This window comes from Aedes albopictus, chromosome 3 (genome assembly GCF_035046485.1).
Source record: "Aedes albopictus strain Foshan chromosome 3, AalbF5, whole genome shotgun sequence".
In the NCBI taxonomy this organism is placed as follows: domain Eukaryota; kingdom Metazoa; phylum Arthropoda; class Insecta; order Diptera; family Culicidae; genus Aedes; species Aedes albopictus.
Window position 1 is genome coordinate 163,544,638 of NC_085138.1, and position 20,501 is coordinate 163,565,138.

Here is a 20,501-nt window from a genome sequence, read left to right on the forward strand (position 1 = left end):
TCCCGGAACCGGTTCCCAGTACCGGTTCCCGAGGCCCCGAAAATATGACCAATTCCCTGATTTTGTATGACCCTGCCATGTGGCGCATCAAAATTCGTTGAATTTCATGGATAATTTTCCAGTTATCAAACCAGCTACTGAAGAGAACATTGTCCCCCAAGTGGACCCTGAACCGGTTTCCTGGCCTTCTAGCCACGGTTGCAAAAATTCCGAAGCTTCCAACGAACGTGAGTTTTTGTTTTTGTCTCTTCACCACACCGCTTCTGACGTTGAAGCCCCTGTCCTTCACGGAGGCAATTGAAAAGAGAATAAAAATTCTCTCTTCGCTCACACCGGGGAGACGGCGAGGTTCAAAAGCAACATTTTTCCTGTGACCGGCACTCAAACGACAAAAATTCACCACGTTTGCTTATGGGCGAGTCGCATTCATGCGGCCGGTGTTGAAATGAAGCATCCATCAGCGCAGAGCATGTGTTGATGATGGTGCAGTCATTACCTTTACAATGTAGTTGAATTTTTCTGCGTTCACTTTCAAGTATCTCACAGCGGAGCTGAAAATGAATGTCAAAAGCATTCAGTTCAGCAGAAATTCATTCAATTGAATGAGATTTTTTCAACCCTGCTTCTAGCATTATGCATTATAATGCATATGCATTATGCATTATGCATAATGCATTATGCATTATGCAATTTCAATAACCATGCCGTCCGATATACCACAATTTCCAGACTCTTTGGAGAATGCGAGAATTGGCCACATTTTCGGAGTCCTGGGAACCGGTTACCGGGAACCTGTGCCAGGACCACTAAGTGGCCAATCCTGCTTTTCGTATCTGATGTGGCCACTTATATATTCGCAACAAAATTCTGCAAATTTAGATATGTCGCACGGCATAGTGAAAAAAAAATCGAGTATTGGCCACATTTCCGGGGTCCCGGGACCACCAAGTGGCCAATCTTGCTTCTGGCTTCTGACATGGTCACTGATGTATTCTCCATAAAATTCTGCAACTTTTGATATGTCGCACGGCATGGATTCACCATATTTGTAAATGGTCACCTATCGGGGGTCTCCGGGAAGCCGTTCCGAGGCCTCAAGATTTAGTCCCGTGGCCACCTGATAGCCAAAACTCATCTGGTCAGTTAGCTTAGTGGTTGGGGCAGTTTGATGCTGCTTTTTCCGGTGCATTTAGCACTCCAAACATTCAAATCAGCTGCATTTCGCATAACTTATTGCGAAAAATACCCTCCTGCGAAAATAGCCAAACCATGGTCCCTCTGGCGTCGGTTCCAAGTGGCCACATCCAACCGAACCTTAGTTTAGAGCCGGATCCACAAAATTAAAGCCCTAACGATATTTTTGAGTACAAAAACTTTATTATTTTATTGAGAAATGACTGTAAAATCATTGTACCAAATCCGGGTCAATATGACCCGAACACCTTAAACGTAACTTTATTTGAGCACCTTCGGAAGGTTAAAAGGTACAAAACTGATCACACTCATTCTAAAAAAAATGTATTGAGACATTCAAAGTTGTCTAACTTCCAAAGTTTTGAGCCGAAATTTGACTGTAAACATTTCATTATAATAATTTATGGCTGTCAAATTGTATTTAGAATCGAAGCAGTAATGACAGTTCTACAGTCAAAATAGTGCACACGGACCTTAACATTTTTATAAAGGACTAAAATTCACTCTGAAGCGGTTTGTGTTTTGAATTCTAGAAAATTCAGTACTTAACCGATCCTGATGAAAATTTCACCACTTCATTTTTATTATTTTGTTAATTTAATAGTCAAATTTTCAGATGTTTTGAAAAAGTAACAATAAAGTTAAAGTCTAAACCAGGGGTTCCCAACCTTTTTGAGGTGGCGACCCCCTTTAAGCATTCTCAAAACATCTGAGGCCCAATGAAAAATTTTAGAAAACAAATATGAATTAAATGAACGACACCGAGTTTTTTGGATACAGTGATGTAGCCAGGAATTTATTGTGGGAGGGATTTGCGACGATCAATGATACATTTTTTTTATTTGGCACTCTTATTTCGTAAACAATGATGTCACGTACATTAACTTTGAGTCGTAGCTGAAAAATAGCGGCGCAGCCGAAAATTTTTTCTTCTGAAGGCGTTTTATACTGAAAATTTGTTCCTCAAATTGTGGCTTTTGGGGGTGGCGGTATACAAAATTGAAAATTGGTATAATTTGCACAAAATAGAATAAAAATCAGTGGCGTCGCGTAATCTCCCTTTTTACCTGTGCACCGACCCTAAAACATGCAATTACTGGGGATTTATGATCAAAATCGAAATAGAAATGAGTGATAGCAGCTATTCTCGTCATTTTCTTATTACTACAAGCAAATTTGTTTCAAAAATTCAAGAATTTGTACTTGGTGCACAGGTAAAAAGTGAGGTTACGCGAAGCCACTGATAAAAATTAACATTTTTTTTTTGTAACATCGCGGCCTCCCTGGACTGGCTTTACGGCCCCCCAGGGAGCCGCGGACCACCGGTTGGGCACCCGTGGTCTAAAATATTTTAACATTTTAACATTGTGTGGCTTCGTGATCGTGCGGCCAAGGTCACCAAGCCTTTAGTCGCATCGTGCTAAGGAGCGCGGATTCGATTCACGCCGCAGCTGTCAGAAAAAGTTTTCGGCTGTGCCACTGGGCGTTGCATACTAGTACGTTGTCTAGTGTCGTGCTTCCTTCGAAGAGCAAATAGCTGACTGGAAGCATTAAAAACGTGTCTGTGTCTTTAAACAAAAAAAAAACATTGAGAGTACAAGAATTTCAAAACCTCATTTTCTAGTATAGGAGACATTTCCGCCAATACTTTACCGATTCTGATGAAATGAATTTTACAATATCATCTGCGCACTGCACTTCTAAACATGTTTGGGAGTGTATTCAGTCATTTCAACAGTTAGCTTGCCGTAATCAGGTGAAGCTATTTTGGGTTCCAGGACACTGTGGAATTGAAGGAAATGAACAAGCCGATATGTTTGGCGAGACTTGGATGGTCTCATCAATTCATAGGGCCTGAACCATTTTGTGGTGCGTCTGGTTGTTTCCCCAGAATGGAGTTTAAAACATGGGAACATGAGAAAATAAAATCCAACTGGGAAAACACTACTATTATGAGGCAGTCGAAACGTTTCATAAAGCCGGACGGTTCAAGCACTCTCAAAAGATCTTTTACTGGCCTTCTAACAGGTCATTGTCCGAGCCGGTATCATCTGAAGCTAATTGGAAAGCTTCAAGATGATGTATGTCGCTTTTGCGGCATTGATACAGAAGACTCGGAGTATTTGTTGAGCCGTTGCCCGGCAATTACAGCTAAAAGAATTAGGTTCTTCGACAAGGGGCTGATAGAACCCTTTGATGTCTGGAGAACAAACGTTAATGAGGTAGTACAGTTCATCCGAACCAGTCTTGTAAACATTCGACACTTTCCACTACCTTCATTTCGGTGCCACAGTCGGGTGTCAGCTTGCTTTGTTACATTCATGCGCTACCGTTACCTCTTACACACAATACGAGCGGTAGGACGAAGATCAATAAACATAAAAGGGTCAAATCAATGTCGTCTGACACGATGACTTTTGTCTAATTCTAGCTTTTCGCATGGATTTCAGCCAATTTCGATTATGAATGTAATACCGTGATTTCGGGTGAAATTGATCAGTGGGGTGAAATTGATCGACGTGAGGGCAATTTTAATTTGTCAAAAATAAAGCTTTGAACTTAAAACGGTTTGTAGAAAATGACCATCATCTGGCTCAAGGGTTATTGAATGATGAGTTTACATGTTTTACAGGTAATTAGTCACATATTTCTGTATTAAATTTAATATTTTCCAAAACTGCGTGTTTGGCGAATTTCAAAGACACTTTCAAACTTTTGTTACTTACTTACCTTACCGGTCAGGCTAAGGCCGGGGTGGCCTCTGCTGTACATAGTAGCCGCCTCCATTCCACTCGGTCCATGGCTGTTTGTCTCCAGTTCCGCACTCTGCGTAGGGTCCGCAGATCGTCCTCCACTTGGTCGACCCACCTAGCTCGCTGCGCTCCACGTCGTCTTGTACCGGTCGGATGACTCTCGAGAACCATTTTAGTCGGGTTGCTATCCGACATCCTGATGACGTGACCCGCCCACCGTAGCCTCCCGATTTTCGCGGTATGGACGATGGTTGGTTCTCCCAGCAGCTGATGCGCCTTCTCCAGGTCCCGTCTTCCATCTGCACTCCGCCGTAGATGGTACGCAACACCTTCCGTTCGAAAACTCCAAGGGCGCGTTGGTCCTCTGCACGTAGGGTCCATGTTTCGTGCCCATAGAGGACGACCGGTCTAATCAACGTTTTGTAGATGGTTAACTTCGTGTTACGGCGAACTTTATTCGATCGTAGAGTTCTGCGGAGTCCAAAGTAGGCACGATTTCCTGCCACAATGCGCCTCTGAATTTTTCTGCTGGTGTCGTTGTCGTCGGTCACCAGTGAGCCCAAGTACACGAATTCTTCAACCGCCTCGATTTCATCACCGTCGATATAAATTCGGGGTGGCGGGCGCGGTGATTCCTCCCTGGAGCCCTTTGCCATCATGTACTTTGTCTTCGACACATTAATGACTAATCCGATTCGCCTGGCTTCCCTCTTTAGTCGGATGTACGTTTCCGCCATCGTCTCAAATTTACGAGCAATAATATCAATATCATCGGAAAACTTTTGTTACCATAGCTGTATCGCACATGGAATAAATATTCGAATGAATGTTCATAGCTGCCAAGTGTTTGCTAAATCCGATTTCGTCATCAAAAGTTCTACAAATATTGATATTTATGCATAAAATTGTACTTTTGCTAAAGTAATGACTTGTTTAGTATGAAAATTGCATACTTTTAGGCGTATTCTTTATATTTGTTAAACTTTAAATTTAAATAATTAAGAATTTATCAAACTTGTACAAGTTTTACAAAGCTTTTCGCATTCTGGGGTGATGAATTCATATGGAAAATTTATTTTCAGCACTTACAAAGACAGTTCACTGACTGATCAATTTCACCCCGAAACTGTAATTTCTGATTTTTTGTTTTAACTGATATTTATTGCAATAATATGATTTGCAGTAAAAGTTTCAACCTCGTTGACTGATGCAACCCGTGGTCGTACTTGTTTTAAAGCATTGAGTTTGATCATATCGACAACTATTCAAAAATAAGAAGCCAAAAACTGTGAAAAGTGATCAATTTCACCCGAAACCACGGTATTAGTTTATTCTTGCTTGTTGAATTGAATACGACAAACATATAGCCAACACAGCTCTCATTGTGGAAGTAGACAGGAATAACAAAAGCCGAACCGTCTCCCGAAGTCGCAATCGTAGTCAAGTGCATTCGTTTGACATGTTTGTTTCGTACGGTAGTTTGATTGTTTGTGTTGCGAATGTCGGAAACAAAGGCAGCCGAATATCGACGAAAAGGTGTCAATGACTGTGATCTCTAACAAGACTGATCCGAACTGTGGCACTGTGTTGGGATTATGCTTACAGTCAAGGTTTGATTATTGCTAACTCCAATGGTGATACGTCAACTTGACATAGCTAAACTAAACTGGGGCATTTGTCACAATACATAGATCTAAACGCAGGTCGCAGTGACTTATATACCCCACAAGAAACAAAAAAAAAATCATCTGCGCACTCTTAGCTTCAGTCAGTTTGATGCATGCAATCAAAAGTTATACATACACTATTTTCCGTGGCGCAATTTGATTCCGTACAACCTTTAGAGGTTTTCAGAGTTCATCCTTGAATTGCCTTAATTTGTCCTCCCGGGATTACTGTCAGAACCTATTCCCGAACTATCCCAGTTTCCTCAGGATTTCTTCCGAAGCTACTTTGAAGATTTCTCCAAAGCAGAAGTTTTGATATTTTTCGAGAGTTTCTTCCAAGTAATGACGTTACAATTTTGGCCTGTTTTCGACGCCCCCTTTCCTCCGTTGCATATTGCTACGCCATTTATGGACACTCCCCAATGAATTTCGTGGTTTTCCCAGGAGGCATTCCGAGAAAATACTTCTGGAAAAATCAAAGAGTATCTATCAAAAAAATCCAAAAAAGAGCACCCTGAATCTCGATTTGTGGTAGGGATTCCGTGAAGAGTTCTGGGAATAATCCCAAGAAAATCTGTACAAACATAACTTCAGGGGGATCATTGCAAGACAACCTGAAGATAAGCTTGGAAAAAGCTATTCTACCCGGGATTTCTTTAGAAATTTTTCCTGAGTCTCCGCCAGAGATTCCTCCAGAGATTCAGAGACATTCAGAGATTACATACAGAAATCCAACAGGATTTCCGGGGGTTCCATAAGGGATTTCTCTTAGGATTCTTTCATTGATTCCTCCTGAGTTTCTTTTTTATAGTTTATTACCGGGACTCCTTTAGAGATTTCTCCTGCCATTCCTTTATGATTGATTTCTCCGGCTTTAACTTTGACCTTTTTTAATTTATCCTGGCTTTCTATCAGGGATTCCATCAGGGACTTCTCTAGGGATTCCTGCAGGAATTATTTTTTCAGAATTTCCTCAAAGATTTCTCCCGGGATTTCCTTTGAAATTTATCCTGGGCTTACATCATAATTGATTCTTTTTGTGATTATCATTAAATTTTCTCCCGGATAGGATTCTTCCAGAAACTTCCCAACAAACATTGTTGCTGTACAATGGTTGAATAAACCGCTCTTAAGGAGAAACTTCAGAGAGTACCAATATGGCTGCCACAATGGCCGACTTGCGCCCCTACTCACGTATTCAAAAGCACAAATCTTAAAAATTCGTAAACAAATGCGGTCGATTTAGAAAAGCTGCCTCTTTTTGCAAGTGAGCAAAGCCAGGATAATCAAGTGCAACTTGGTTCGATGCTTTGTTCGTCAGATTTGTGCCTCTAAAGTTTGTATGCAAAATTGCAATGGGCTTTCTTGATGTTTCACCTTAAGCTTGATTGTAAAAATTTTAGCGTAAAATAAGCTGTTATTCAGCTACCATTGTTACTTGGATTCTTCGGAAATTCTTTCATTGAACGCGCAACGCGGCGCGGTGTCCACTCTGGCCGTGCCCTAACTCGCGCGGTTGACCACCACCGTCAGCACTACGCTAATTTTGAGTAAAAAAGCGAGATTTTTCCAAAGTTTTAAAGAGTTATTCTAGAATTCTTTCTGGGTTCTTTCAGGATTCCTACAATAATTTCTCCAGAATTCTTTCAGGGATTCCTTCCGTGATTTTTTTTTAGAGATTCCTTTAATGAATTTCTTCGGGAACCTTTGATCGTATTTCTTCTGGGATTTCTCCAGAGATTTTTCCTGAGACTGGATATTTGCAGAGAATGTTCTCTGGATTCCCGTCAAAAGTTCTTATAAAATATAACTCAAGAAAATTATCAAATGTTGAGGAGCGACATTGAAGATTTCTTGGAACTACACCATACATTTATATTATTTTTTTTTCATGAGAGCATGTTATAACACAACTCATCATTCAATGACCCTTTACTTGTTCTCTGCCTCGACTAAGTTGGCAGCACGCTGCCCAAGCCCTCACTAATCTAAAGGGTAGGAAATGTATCCTACAAAAATATCCAAGTTTGACCAAAAAAATCGCGATAAAAATCCATTTTGAACGTAAAGATCGTTCGTAAAAATTGGTGTAAAAAGCTCGAACTAAGTATTTTTCAAGTCAACTATGCATTTTTATTTATAAAAAAGTGAACCGTTCAATACCTCGAGGTTTGAAATACGAACAATAAAAACAAAGTTTCCAAGTCGGTTAACTAGTTTTTGAGATATCGTGATCACCCAAAATTCAGCCAAAATTTTCGATATTAGGCTGCAGAGATCTTAGGAGAGTTAAACTAGAAATTGTCAATTCCTAAGAAACTCTTTCAGGATTTTTACTAGGGATTCTTCAGAAACTTTTGTAGGACAATTACGTTGGCAAATTATCAAACTTTGTTTAAGAGGATAAAGACTTCCTGAGAAGTAACAACGGCACCAACAAGTGCCACCCGCTCCCAGCCCTGGCACCACCATAAGAGTGCAACCCGACAGAATAAAGAATAAAACGAAGCCAAGGTTCAGCGCACTCACCGTAATGTTGGCATGGATGTCGTACTGCTTTCCGTTCCGACCGATGAATCGACAGCTCAGCTCATCGACCGAGGCGTTCAGGATGCGGAATCGCTCGTGGTTCTTGGTGAAAATCTGCTCCAGTGTTTTGATTTCCAGCTTCAGGGTGTTTAAACACGCCATGTCTCGGTCTCCTCTTCACTGACTAAGCCAGCCACTTTACACTCAATGCATTTATTTACCCCACGGAAGGAACACTGTGTCCACACACTTTTCTCGACGGAGATCCCACCGCACTACTGAACTCACTCACACGCACACTCGAGCAATTTTTCGTTTGGATCGGGATTCTTCCTCCGATTGCTCGTTCTTTTTTTTTTTCTTCTGGGGATAAGAACTGATTCAGACAACTTTTCCTGTGAATCAACTCGTCTGGGCGAGCATTATTTAATTGTATTTTCACTAGGTAAATTTTCCCCTCTGCGCCACAGCTGGAAACAAGAGCACAATTCGGTTATGATACACACTCGATTCCGTTCTGGATTCAATCAGCGGAGCCACGGCTGCATCAATCCTCCGATAGCTGCTGGCTGGCAGACTGATTCACATAGCGGATAGACCCATATTCCAGCACTTATTTCCGCTAGGCAGGCATTCACTGTTCGTTCACCACATATCGTAGCACTCCGCTGACAGCCAGCCAGAGCCAGCTTCTTTGAATTTGTTACCTACTGCTATTTTCTTTCACTTCGCAAAATGCGAACCATCCGAACGTTCCGTCAGTCAGTCAGGTAAGCACCAGGGAGTCGAAACAGAATCCATACGTGAACAATGAGCAATTCACTTCGACGTCGTCATACGCTTTTGCACTGGATGATGATGGGTAAGACAGTGTTGCCAGATTGTGAAGGATTTTTATATGTATGTATTAAGATCTATTAAGATAATAAGATGACTTAAGTCGGACAAATAGTATTATTGAATCATTCATAACTTTCTTCACTAGCGTCGGATCACAATGCTTTCTGAAACTAAAGTTGGAGCTCCTCGAGAGGTTTCTGGAATTTATTCGGAGATACTCTTAAAATCTTTTACAGAGTTTCCAAAAGATATTCCGCTGGAAATTCCTCTAGAAATTTTTCAAAAGATTATTCTAGAAGTTTTTCTAGGGGGTTTTCAAATATTCCACAAGGGATTGAACCATAAACTTTTTTTGGGATTCATTGAGACCTCTCTTCAAGGATTCCTTCATTTTTTTTCCTGGGATCCTTCAGGAATCCCTTCAGATTCTTTCTGGGATTATTTAAAAATTCACTGTTACCTATTGACGTTACTGTTACACCAAGGATATCTCTAGAAATTCTTTATGGAATTACTGCAGAGCATTCTCTAGATTTCCAGGCATTCCTTAAGAGACGCCTTCGAAAAAAAAAACAATTTCTTTGGTCATATATTATAGTGATTTCTTCAAAGATTTTTCCACATTTGTTTCAAATTTCTGCTGGATTTCTTCAGAAAATTTCTCTAGCGATTAATTAAGAAAATGTATTAGAGATTTTTAGCCACTTATACCTTTAGGGGCTCCTCCAGTCCTCCAAAGATTGCTTTTTTTATATAAAACTCTTCTACGAATTACGAGCCATCTCTACACAGCAAAAACTTTGAAAATTACACCAGACGTTATTTGCATATAAATTTCTACTTTATTTCACTGATTTTTACATTAAAGAACCTCTTGTATGGAATGTTCATACTGAGAGCAAGCTGTAAATTTATAAACAGATGGAAAAATGTGTGCGATATGACGGGGTTCTTTTGTTACAGGTGATATGCTGTAACCTTTTTTTACTGTGTATGAGTTCCTCCAGGTATCCCTCAGAGATTCTTGCAGAAATTCATCCAAAGACTACTTAAGAAATTGGTACAGAGAGTTTTGTTCAGGGATATCTTTAGGAACTTAAAAAATCTTGGAATCTCCACAAGTATCTCCAGTATTTAATTACTTTAGAAATTCTTTCAAGAAATCCTTGAAAAGCCTTGAAATATTTCTCCAGTATTTGTGATTTCATGAAGTATTCTGTAAAATCTTTGAAAGAAAATCTGAAAGAATTCCTGGAGGAAGCTCTGAAGAGATATTTTAAACGCCTCACAAGAAAACCTTCTAGAAATTTCTTCAGTAACCCCTAACATTTTTTTTTCGAGGGATTCCTGGAGGAGCCCTTAGAAGAACCTCTGGAAGAATCGCTGAATTTTTTTTTCAAAAAGATCTAGATGCATTTCTGAAAAAAAAAATCATTTTCTTTTTTTTATCTGTATTAACGAGATTTTTAGCCCTAAGCTAGTTCATCTCGGGACCCACACTTTACTTCCCTAACGAAGGAAGAACTCACATTTTGCGAGTTTGTCGGGAGTGGGATTCGATCCCAGGTCCTCGGCGTGATAGTCAAGTGTTCTAACCATCACACCAGGTCCGCTCCGCAAAAATCAATGGACGAACTTCTGATAAAATCCCGTACTGTCATTAACAGGAAAATCTTAACCTACTTAAGGAGTCTCTGTAAATATTTCTAGAGGCATGTCTGAAGAAGTTTCAGAAAGAATCAATGAAGGAGATTCTGACTGAACGAATCATTGAAAGATTTTTTAGATAAATCTTCAGTCTAATTTCTCTAGAAATCTCTTTAAATATTCCTTCCTGATAAAATTCTTTAGTAATACCTGAAAACATTGCTTGGGGAACGTCCATAAATTACGTCACGCTTTTAGGGGGGAGGGGGGGTTCAGTAAAGTGTGACAACCCATACAAAAAATTCGGAGCTCTCATACAAAAAGTGTGACATAGGGGGGAGGGGGGGTTGAAAATGGGCAATTTTTGCGTGACGTAATTTATGGACGCTCCCTTGCTTCGGAAAGAATACCCAGAGGAAGACGTGGAAGTTTTATTTTAAGAAAATCCAGAATGAATGTCTACAGAAACACTTAAACATTTTTAAAGTATGTTACATTTGTAAAATAGTTTAAGAATTCTTCATGAAACATTCTTAGATCCATGCGAAATTCTTAGATTGTTGCATGGAGTGTGTTACATTTGTATTTACAGGGGATGGCCAAAATGTTTGGGATAGGCAACTTTTTTTCTCCCACAAAAAAATTCAACATGCTGTAACTTTTCATAGAGTGCATCAAAAATTCTCAAATTTTGACTGTTTATCAACCTGTTATATGTGCATCATTGGTACAAATTTGGGCCCGATTGAATAATTTTTCGCGAAGTTAGAACCGTTCGGGTAAAACACTATTTTTTGGACAACTCATTTTTGAGCTGTCATATCTCGAAAACCAGTGAACCGAATTGAATGAATTTTTTAACGTTTATCAACAATATATTGATACTTGATACAACGTTATAAAATGTAATATTTTCTCACGGCTAATTAAGTTATACCGGGTTGAAATTTTTACCCATATAGAGGAAAATAAGTCAAATTTACAATACCACACAAAAATTACTAAATGTGTTCTTCCTTTAATCTAAATAGGCTCCAATATATCTGATTAAAGATAACTTGAGAACAGAAATGGAAAATCTTTGGACATCAACACTAAAATTTATTGACATTGACTTAAAAAAAATACATTTTGTCGAGAAAAATCCAAAAAGTGTCAATTCATGATAACTTTTTTCAACGTTCAAAAAGTATCTATGTTTTTATAGTTTGTGAAGCATTTGTATATTGTTGGTGTACGTTCAAAATTTTATTCAATTCGGTTCACTGGTTTCCGAGATATGACAGCTCAAATATGTGTTGTCTAAAAAATAGTGTTTTACCCGAACGGTTCTAACTTTACGAAAGATTAATCAATCGAGCCCAAATTTGTACCAATGATGCACATATAATAGGTTGACGAACAGTCAAAATTTGAGATTTTTTGATGCACTCTATGAAAAGTTATAGCATGTTGAACTTTTTTGTGAGAGAAGAAAAAGTTGCCTATCCCAAACATTTTGGCCATCCCCTGTATATGTATACGTTTTGTTAGTTTGTGCTATACTTTATACTCTGATTTGTGAATCATTAAATTAGCATTTGTAGTGCTCAAACCGTTTCGGACAACAATCAAGTACAAGACGCACAAATCGTCCCCTAGCACGGACATCAAAATGTAGACGGTCTTATATCGTGGCTCGAATCAAGGTGCCCCCCTTAGGATTAGGAAATCCTAGACCAAATTCAAGCTATGTAAGCAATCAATGCTGCGAACAAAAAGGCAATCCGCCAGAATAAATACGAGTACAGGATTGATAGATGGTCCAAGAACAAAAATGAAACCTCGTCATCCTGGGATAGGTTTACGTTATCTATTTAGATAACTAGGCACAATTTATGTTATGTGTGGCATGTTTGTGTTTTGTACATTTGTAATGTTCCATTTTGTTTTTCGTATCTAAGTTCCCAAACGTGGGGTCCGATACGGAAAATAAATTGTGCATTTGTAAGGCTCTGCTAACAGTTGTCCTATTTGTGGTGCCCATCGGGGGGAACAATGCATTTGTAGTGTTTCGCAAAACTTTTTATTTGTTACGAGTACCTATAATAAAAAAAAACCTCATGACAAATTTCCAAAGGAATTCATTTTGTGATTTCCACCGGAGATTTCTAAAAAAATCGCCTTCGGAAAGAATTGCCTTTGAAAGAAATCCTGAAAGAATTTCCAAGAAAATACATAAAGGCATACAAGGAGGAACTCCTGAGCAAATCGCTTTATGAATACCTGCTTGAATAAACTTATTGCAATCCTAAACGAATTTTCGAAGCGACAGATGCATTCCTGAAAGAATTCTTGGATTTCTTTATGAGGAATTCCTGGAGATATTTCTCCAGGCAGTGGGATTGAAATTTGACAAATTTGGATGACGTATTTTATAGACTTCTTATCGAGAGATAATTTTAATAGAAATCCATAGAAGATTATTAATAGAAATTTATGCAGGAATCTCTAACGAATTTTTTGAAGAAATCTCTGGAAGAATTTCAAAAAGGAACTTGGGAGATATGGTGAGCTATCTTAAGGCATACCCAAAAAATCCACGGAGAAATTTCTGAAATAATTCATGGCAATTTTTTTAAGCATGGAAGATTTACTAGAAAGAAATGGTAATATTCCTGGAGATACCTCTAGAGGAAGAAGATATTCATGGAATAGTAATCCGCGGAAAATTATCTAAAATGAATCTCTAGAATTTTAAATTTCTCATCAAAGTTCTCTAAGAACCATTTTTAGAGCTAAAAAAACGCACATTTTCGTGCGCAGAGAATGTTGCTACGTCATTCCGTTCAAAAGATATTGATGGTTTTTTAGAAAATATAGGCCTTTTTCAAGTATTTTTTACTTGAGTTACAAAAATAACACCCCTCTAATTTTTGATATGTTTTATAACAACATTCCTTCTTTGGAAAGGGGGAAAAAGATATTTTTTATGTTTGCCCCAACCCGTCATATCACCTTTTCAAAAAAATGTTTTTTTTAGAAAAACACCTGTAACTATTAAACCAAAAGAGATAACGACCATCTCAGCGCACGAAACGACGCGTCTTCAAATGCTCTACAAGTGTTTTTTGGGCGACTTTGATGAAAAATCGAAATTGAAAAGGTGAATGCCAAAAAACCGGTTCTTCTTGAACCACCCTAAGCTAATTTAGAAAAGTATCTCTAGATCGGTCAATTTTAAAGCTACATAAGGACTGTCTTCAGCAAGCTTGCTCAAAATGGATAGATCTACAACTTTTCCGAAGAATGTATTTAGTTATTCTTGCAAATAAAAAAGTTTAATTTCCAATTTATTTGAAAATATGGACCACCCTATATTTCATGCACATTGCAACGAGGGCCTTACTATTAGGGACAACTTTGTAGAAGACCATATTTGTCTAAAAAATCATTTGAAGCGCTGAATGTATCTTTCCTCGTAAAGCTGGTTCGGGGACCATTGTGCAATGGCTGTTAAAGAATAACATGATATTCAGGAATGTATCAGAAGGTCGAATTTCTGAGGAAACTCCTTTGCAAGAGCAATGATGGATTCCTGAATAAATCTATGGATGAACTCCTTACAGATTTCTCGGAGATAATTGTAAAGGAAGTCCTGTATATTTTCTTGGAGGATTTCCTAACTCCTGTATCCCTCTAAAATTATCGTAAAATATTCCAATACACATTGCTAGAGGAATTCCTCTCGAAATCCTTCAAGTAATTCAAAAATCTTCAAGGTAATCTGGAAAAAAAATATTGGGAGAACGGATTTCTGAAATATTTGACCGAGCCCCTGAGTAATTTTTTGAAAAGATCCAGAGAGGAATTTCTGAAGGAATCACTACAGAAATTCCTGGAGCAATCCCTGAAAAAAAAAACAACTCCTAGAGAAACCCCTAAAGGATTTCTTGGGGAAACCCCTAATGGAATTCCTGCAGGTGTCCCTGGAGTAAACCCTGTAGGAATTCTTGGACGGATTTCTGGAAGTATACCTGGAGGAATCCTTAGAGCAAATATGAGAGGAATCCTTGGAGTAATCTCTGAAGAAGTTGCTTGAAGAATCCCGGGAGGAATTGCTAGACAAATTTCTGGAAGAGCCCTTGCGAGAAATTTTTGGACGGACTGCTGGAGGAACAATGATACATATTGCCCATTTTACTGGCATTTTACCAGGTTAGCTGGTATGTCTGAAACATACTGGAAAAACTTGTAATTAGAAGGCACGAAATGTTGCTAATTGGCAAATTGAGAGATGAAATTTGTGAAAAAAATCGCGTTCTGGTGGGATTCGAACCCACGACTCCGTATTCGCTAGACCGGCGCTTTAACCAACTAAGCCACAGAACAGGTAATGGTTCTGCGGAATAGAAAGCCAAACTGACTCCGAAGCCGCACCATGAACACTCCTATTTAAAATGGGCAATATGTATCATTGTACCCTTGCTTGCGTCACTTGGCGCAGTTCGGTCGTCCGAGCGTCCGACCGTGCCGAGCTCTCGACGCATACTAATTAGACACCAGCAAAACAAACTGCCTGGTGGCTAGGTATGCGGAGTGCGAGAGTAAGTCTCGGCTTCATATAAATAACTCGCTCGCACTTGTAGGTAGTGGGCACAAACAGGAGTGTGTTGTGGATTGGCATCTAAGCCGAAAAGAGAGATGAGTTTGTGAAATAGGAGTGTTCATGGTGCGGCTTCGGAGTCAGTTTGGCTTTCTATTCCGCAGAACCATTACCTGTTCTGTGGCTTAGTTGGTTAAAGCGCCGGTCTAGCGAATACGGAGTCGTGGGTTCGAATCCCACCAGAACGCGATTTTTTTCACAAATTTCATCTCTCAATTTGCCAATTAGCAACATTTCGTGCCTTCTAATTACAAGTTTTTCCAGTCTGCTGGAGGAATTTGTGGAAATTTTTTTTAGCGAAATCTTTGGAGGAATTCCTGGAAAAAAAAATCTTGATGCAATGCAACCTAGAGGAAGCTCTGGAGGAAATCCTGGATTAACTCCTGGACAAATTCCTAGCAGAATCCCTGGAGTAATTCCTGGCAGAATTCCTGGAGAAATCACTAGAAGAATTCTTGGAGAAACCCCTATAGGACTTTCTGAAGGAATAATTGGAGGATTTCAAGGAGGCATCCCTGGAGAAATTCCTGGACGAATGCTTGGAGGATTTTCTAGATAAATTTCTAGAGAAATCCTTAGATAATTCCGTGGAGGAATTCCAAAAGCAATTCCTGCAAAAATACCTGGAGGAATCCCAGAAAAAAGTCCTGGATGAATTCCTGGAGCAATTCTGAAGAAGTCCAAAAATACATTCCTGGGAGAAATCCTGAAGAAGTACTAAAATACATCCCTGAAGGATTTCCTAAAGAAATTCTGGAAGGCATCCCTGGAGAAATTTCTGGAGGAACCTCAGGAGGAATGCCTCGAGGAACTTCTGGGCAAATTCCTGGTAGAATTTTAGGAGGAGTTCCTGGAGAAATCCCTAGAGGAATTCTTAGGGTTCTTCCGATGAACTAACCCTGGAAGAATTCCTGGAGGAATCTCTAGAGGAGTTCTGGGAGGAATTCCTAGAGAAAATTTTGAATAAATTCCTAGAGTAAATTTCAGGGAAATTTCTGGAGGTATTCTTGGAGGAATATCTGGATCAATTTACTGTAGGAATCATCGGAAAAATCTTGGAAATATCTCTGAAAGAATCTTTTGATGAAACCTTGAAGAAATTCCTGAAGAAATCCCAGGTGAAATTTCTGCAGGAATCCGTGAAATAATTCTCTGGAGCAATACTTGGAAGTAACCCCTGGAGGAGAAATTCTTAGATAAATTCCTGGAGGAAACCCTGGAAGAATTCTTGGAGGAATCATTGGAAAAAATCCTGGAGGAATTACTAAAGAAATTTTTGAAATAATTTCTGAAGGAATCTCTGGAGAAATTCCTGGGGGAATAGACCATTCCCGTCTGACCTAACCCCCCTTTTTGATATTTTTCTTCGAAAGATGAATGTTTTTTAAGATTATTGACGTTTTCAGATTTGTTTTATATGCACTCCTGATTTTCTTACAAATTTTCAAAAACCGGTAAATTCACCACATTTTGAAATTAAAACCCCCATGCGAAGTAGTTTTTGGTTACCCTAACAATGGTGATCTTTTTTTTCACCACTCAGAAAATGAGGTGCGCCATGGAAACCCTATTCAGTAATGTTTGTTTACATAGAAACGTCAAGCAGAAGCAGAAATGCTACGCCTAGAAGTTTTTCACGTTCCGGCGTTCTTAAAAGGAATCAATGCCAATTCATCCCTGAGGACCCGCTCCTTGAACACCACAAAAAATGGTCCACCTACCAGTACTCGAGCTGCTCCTCACCATCACTAAACGGTCTTCTTTGACGACGGAATCGCGCTTTGAGTGAGAGCATGTTTGTGGAATCGTACGTTAAGTTTCAGCCACAGTCAAGCATTTTGTTCCAGGAAGACCCAATCCGATTAGGCCCTCAGTCCATTCAACAGGCTACACGTCATTTAGCGGAATGAACAACCGGATTTGGAATGGGATTTTAGTAGTGTAATTAAGGCGCTCACCGTCAACCCTTCGTAAGGCGACGGCAACTAAATATCTGCTGATCAATATTATTCTTTAGGTTTGTGTTTTATTGCGGCGATGCTGATCAGTTTAACGCTTCAACAAGTGTGTTTTTCAGGCATGTAAATATCAGCGATGCCATTGCTTCGCCGGAGACAAGGAGCAGCCTCGAACATCAAAATTCCGAAGTGTTGGCGAAGGAAATTGGACACTACCACACCGCAGGAGCATTTGTTATTGTTTCCGGACCAAATACTGTGGCTTTCCTGAAATCGAGATTGAAACGACGGAATCTATGTGTCGCCGGATGATAGCAGAACATGGGCTGCAGAATCAGCCACCGGAATATAACAAAAATCGGGAGCGAAACCATTTGCCGTATTTTATCGTCAGAATGCTGGCCAACAATACAAGCAACAGCAACAGAATTCCTGGAATTCACCAGCGGGGATTTATTTCGGCATTATGCCAGAAAGAATTCTTTCTGGTATTCCGCCAGTAGGAATCCATTTGAACTAAAGATTTATACGAGAATTCAACCGGAGATTGTGTAAGGAATTCCCACCGATGGTTGCTGCAGGAAGTCCAAGCAGGATTTTTATACTGAGTCGAATCGACACGCCGGGTTTCAACCGGCAGCCAAAATGTTGCGTGTTTGGCAGGCAGGGGAAAATTTGATGGGGCACCGGCTGGAAAAGGTTTGTAAGAATATTGATGATTGTGAATGCCTCATTGTTTCATGATTCCTTAATTCTAGTGCTCCTACAGTCGGAATTCACTCTCGCTGCCATTTTCAGAAAGCTGGCAAGGAGAGTGCACACAATTATTGGAGGAAGCGTTGAGAAGCGCTATGAAAAGGTTTGCCGATGGAAAAGAAGGAGGAATGTAATTCAACTGTGGAAGCATTCCCAGAACCGATTTGAAAGTAACTACTTCCCCAGGGAAAAGGCCAAAAGAAAAGCTTATTCACTCCCACCGGAAATTGCTCCAAGAAGTCCCTCCGAGGATTGTTTCAGGCATTCGCACCGAAAATTGCTCCACGAATACCGATGATTACTGCAGGAAGTCCCTCCGAGGAATGCTTCAGGAAGCGCCATTGGGAATTGCTCCGAGAATTTCCCCCAAGGATTGCTCCAGAAAATCCCACTGGGGATTGCTCCGAGAATTACTCCATGAAGACTCACCGGATATTACTCCAGGAATTTCCACGGAGGATTGCTCCAGGAATTTCCACCGATTGCTCCAAGAAGTCCTAGCAAGAATTGTTCCAGAAAAGAAAATTGCTCCAGGAGCGCGAATTCCTGATTGCTCGATAAATTCCAACCAAAGATTTCTCCAAGAAGTCCCACCGGGGATTACTCCAGAAATTCCCATCGAGGATTGCTCCAGGAAACACCACTGCGAATTCCTCTATGAATTCTCTCTGGCAACTGCACCAAGAAATCCCACCGGGGATTACTTAAGGAATGCCCATCGAGAATTCCTCCAGGAGTTCTGGTGTATTCCCGGAAGGGACTCCTGGTAGATTCCCGGAAGGAACTACTGGTGGATTCCCAGAAGAAACACGTGGTGGATTTCCAGAAAGAACTCCCGGTGGATTACCAAAGGAAATTCCTTGTTGATTCCCGGAAGGGACCTCGATGGGAATTCCTGAAGTGATTCCCGGTGGGAATTTTTGGAGCAATCTCTGGTGAAAATTCCTGGAGCCATCTCTGGTGGGAATTCCTGGAAGAATACCAGAGCTGCTATATCCTTTCGGAATGCCCATCATCAAAATTGGAAATAAAGCGGACAGAGCTTCGAAAACAGGTCTCCAGTTAGTCTTGAGACGGCGGGTTCGATTCCCGTTCCGGTCGGGAAAATTTTCTCGACTCCCTGGGCATAGTGTATCATTTTCCTTGCCTCACAATATACAAATTCATGCAATGGCTGGCAAAGAAAGCCCTTCAATTAATAACTGTGGAAGCGCTCTAAGAACACCTAAGTTTAAGAGAGGCAGGCCAAGTTGCAGTGAGACGTCGAGCCATTAGAAGAAGAAGAAGTTTCGAAAACATTGAACCGCACTTTGGGGCTGTTCATAAACCACGTAGACCAAATTTTGGCCATCGCAGACCCTCCCTCCTCCCTCGTAGACTTTTGTCCATACAAAAATTTTGAAATTTGTATGGAGCGTAGACTTCGGCCAGACCAGCACCACCCCCCCCCCCCTCCCCCTAAAAAGTCCACGTGGTTTATGAACAGCCCCTTGGCAGAGTGAACGGGTGCTCTACGTGGATCCTCAGCTGTTCTTGGCGAACGTCAACTAACTGGGCAGAACTTTCCGGTGAACGTGGTAAAATTGGCGATTCCATGGCCGAAGTCTTGAGGCGGAAACTAGAGTGTCCATTTCCCGGGCATTTTCCTTGTCCCGGGATTCGGGATAAAAATTGTAGCATATCCCGGGAAATCCCGGGATCCCGGGATTTTTATGAAATACAGATTTCAGTGGAAAATGATATGAATTTCAAATTGTCAGCTATTGTCTATCCATTTTGTTGAATGGAGAATTATCGTACTGCCAGTAGTCATTCATAAAAACAGCTTTTTTAGTTTCAGAAATCCGATATATAATAGGGACCCCAAATTAAATTGCAATATGCTGCTGGAGAGCTAGCAGTACTTTTTTGATTAGTTGCAAAATATGAATGCAATTTGCCCAAAATACTTTTAGAATATGTAGATATTGTTTGATATAACTCTTGACTGAGCTTCTCAAGGGGCGCATATGTTTCTGTAAGCTAGGTATTTTCTCGATGATTTGGATAACCGTACAATACATGCCCGCACAAAGTTTAATAATTATCGAGTGAGTAAACATTTTGTTTACTTGATTGTTGCAGAGGATTTCGTGATTTTGTGGTGCAATTAAAGAAGTCGTCAAGAGAATGTGTTGTTAACAAAAACTGAATCGTCCTCTTGCAGGCTCCATCAAGAATTTTTGATATTTAAAGCCAATAATGGGCATAAAATCATGCATTCCGGGATTCCCGGGAACTCCGGGAAATCAAATATTAAATCCCGGGATACGGGAAATCCCGAAATTGCCTAAATCCCGGGAATTCTTGTCCCGGGACGTCCCGGGATGGACACTCTAGCGGAAACATCCAGAGTTTCTCATTTGCACATTGAAGCGTGACGGAGAGCTCCTCCTTATATCTTTCAGAAGAACATCCGGATAGTTGTGATTCCGTTGAAGCTGTCTTGGACCCGGAAGCAGTACCTCGAAGG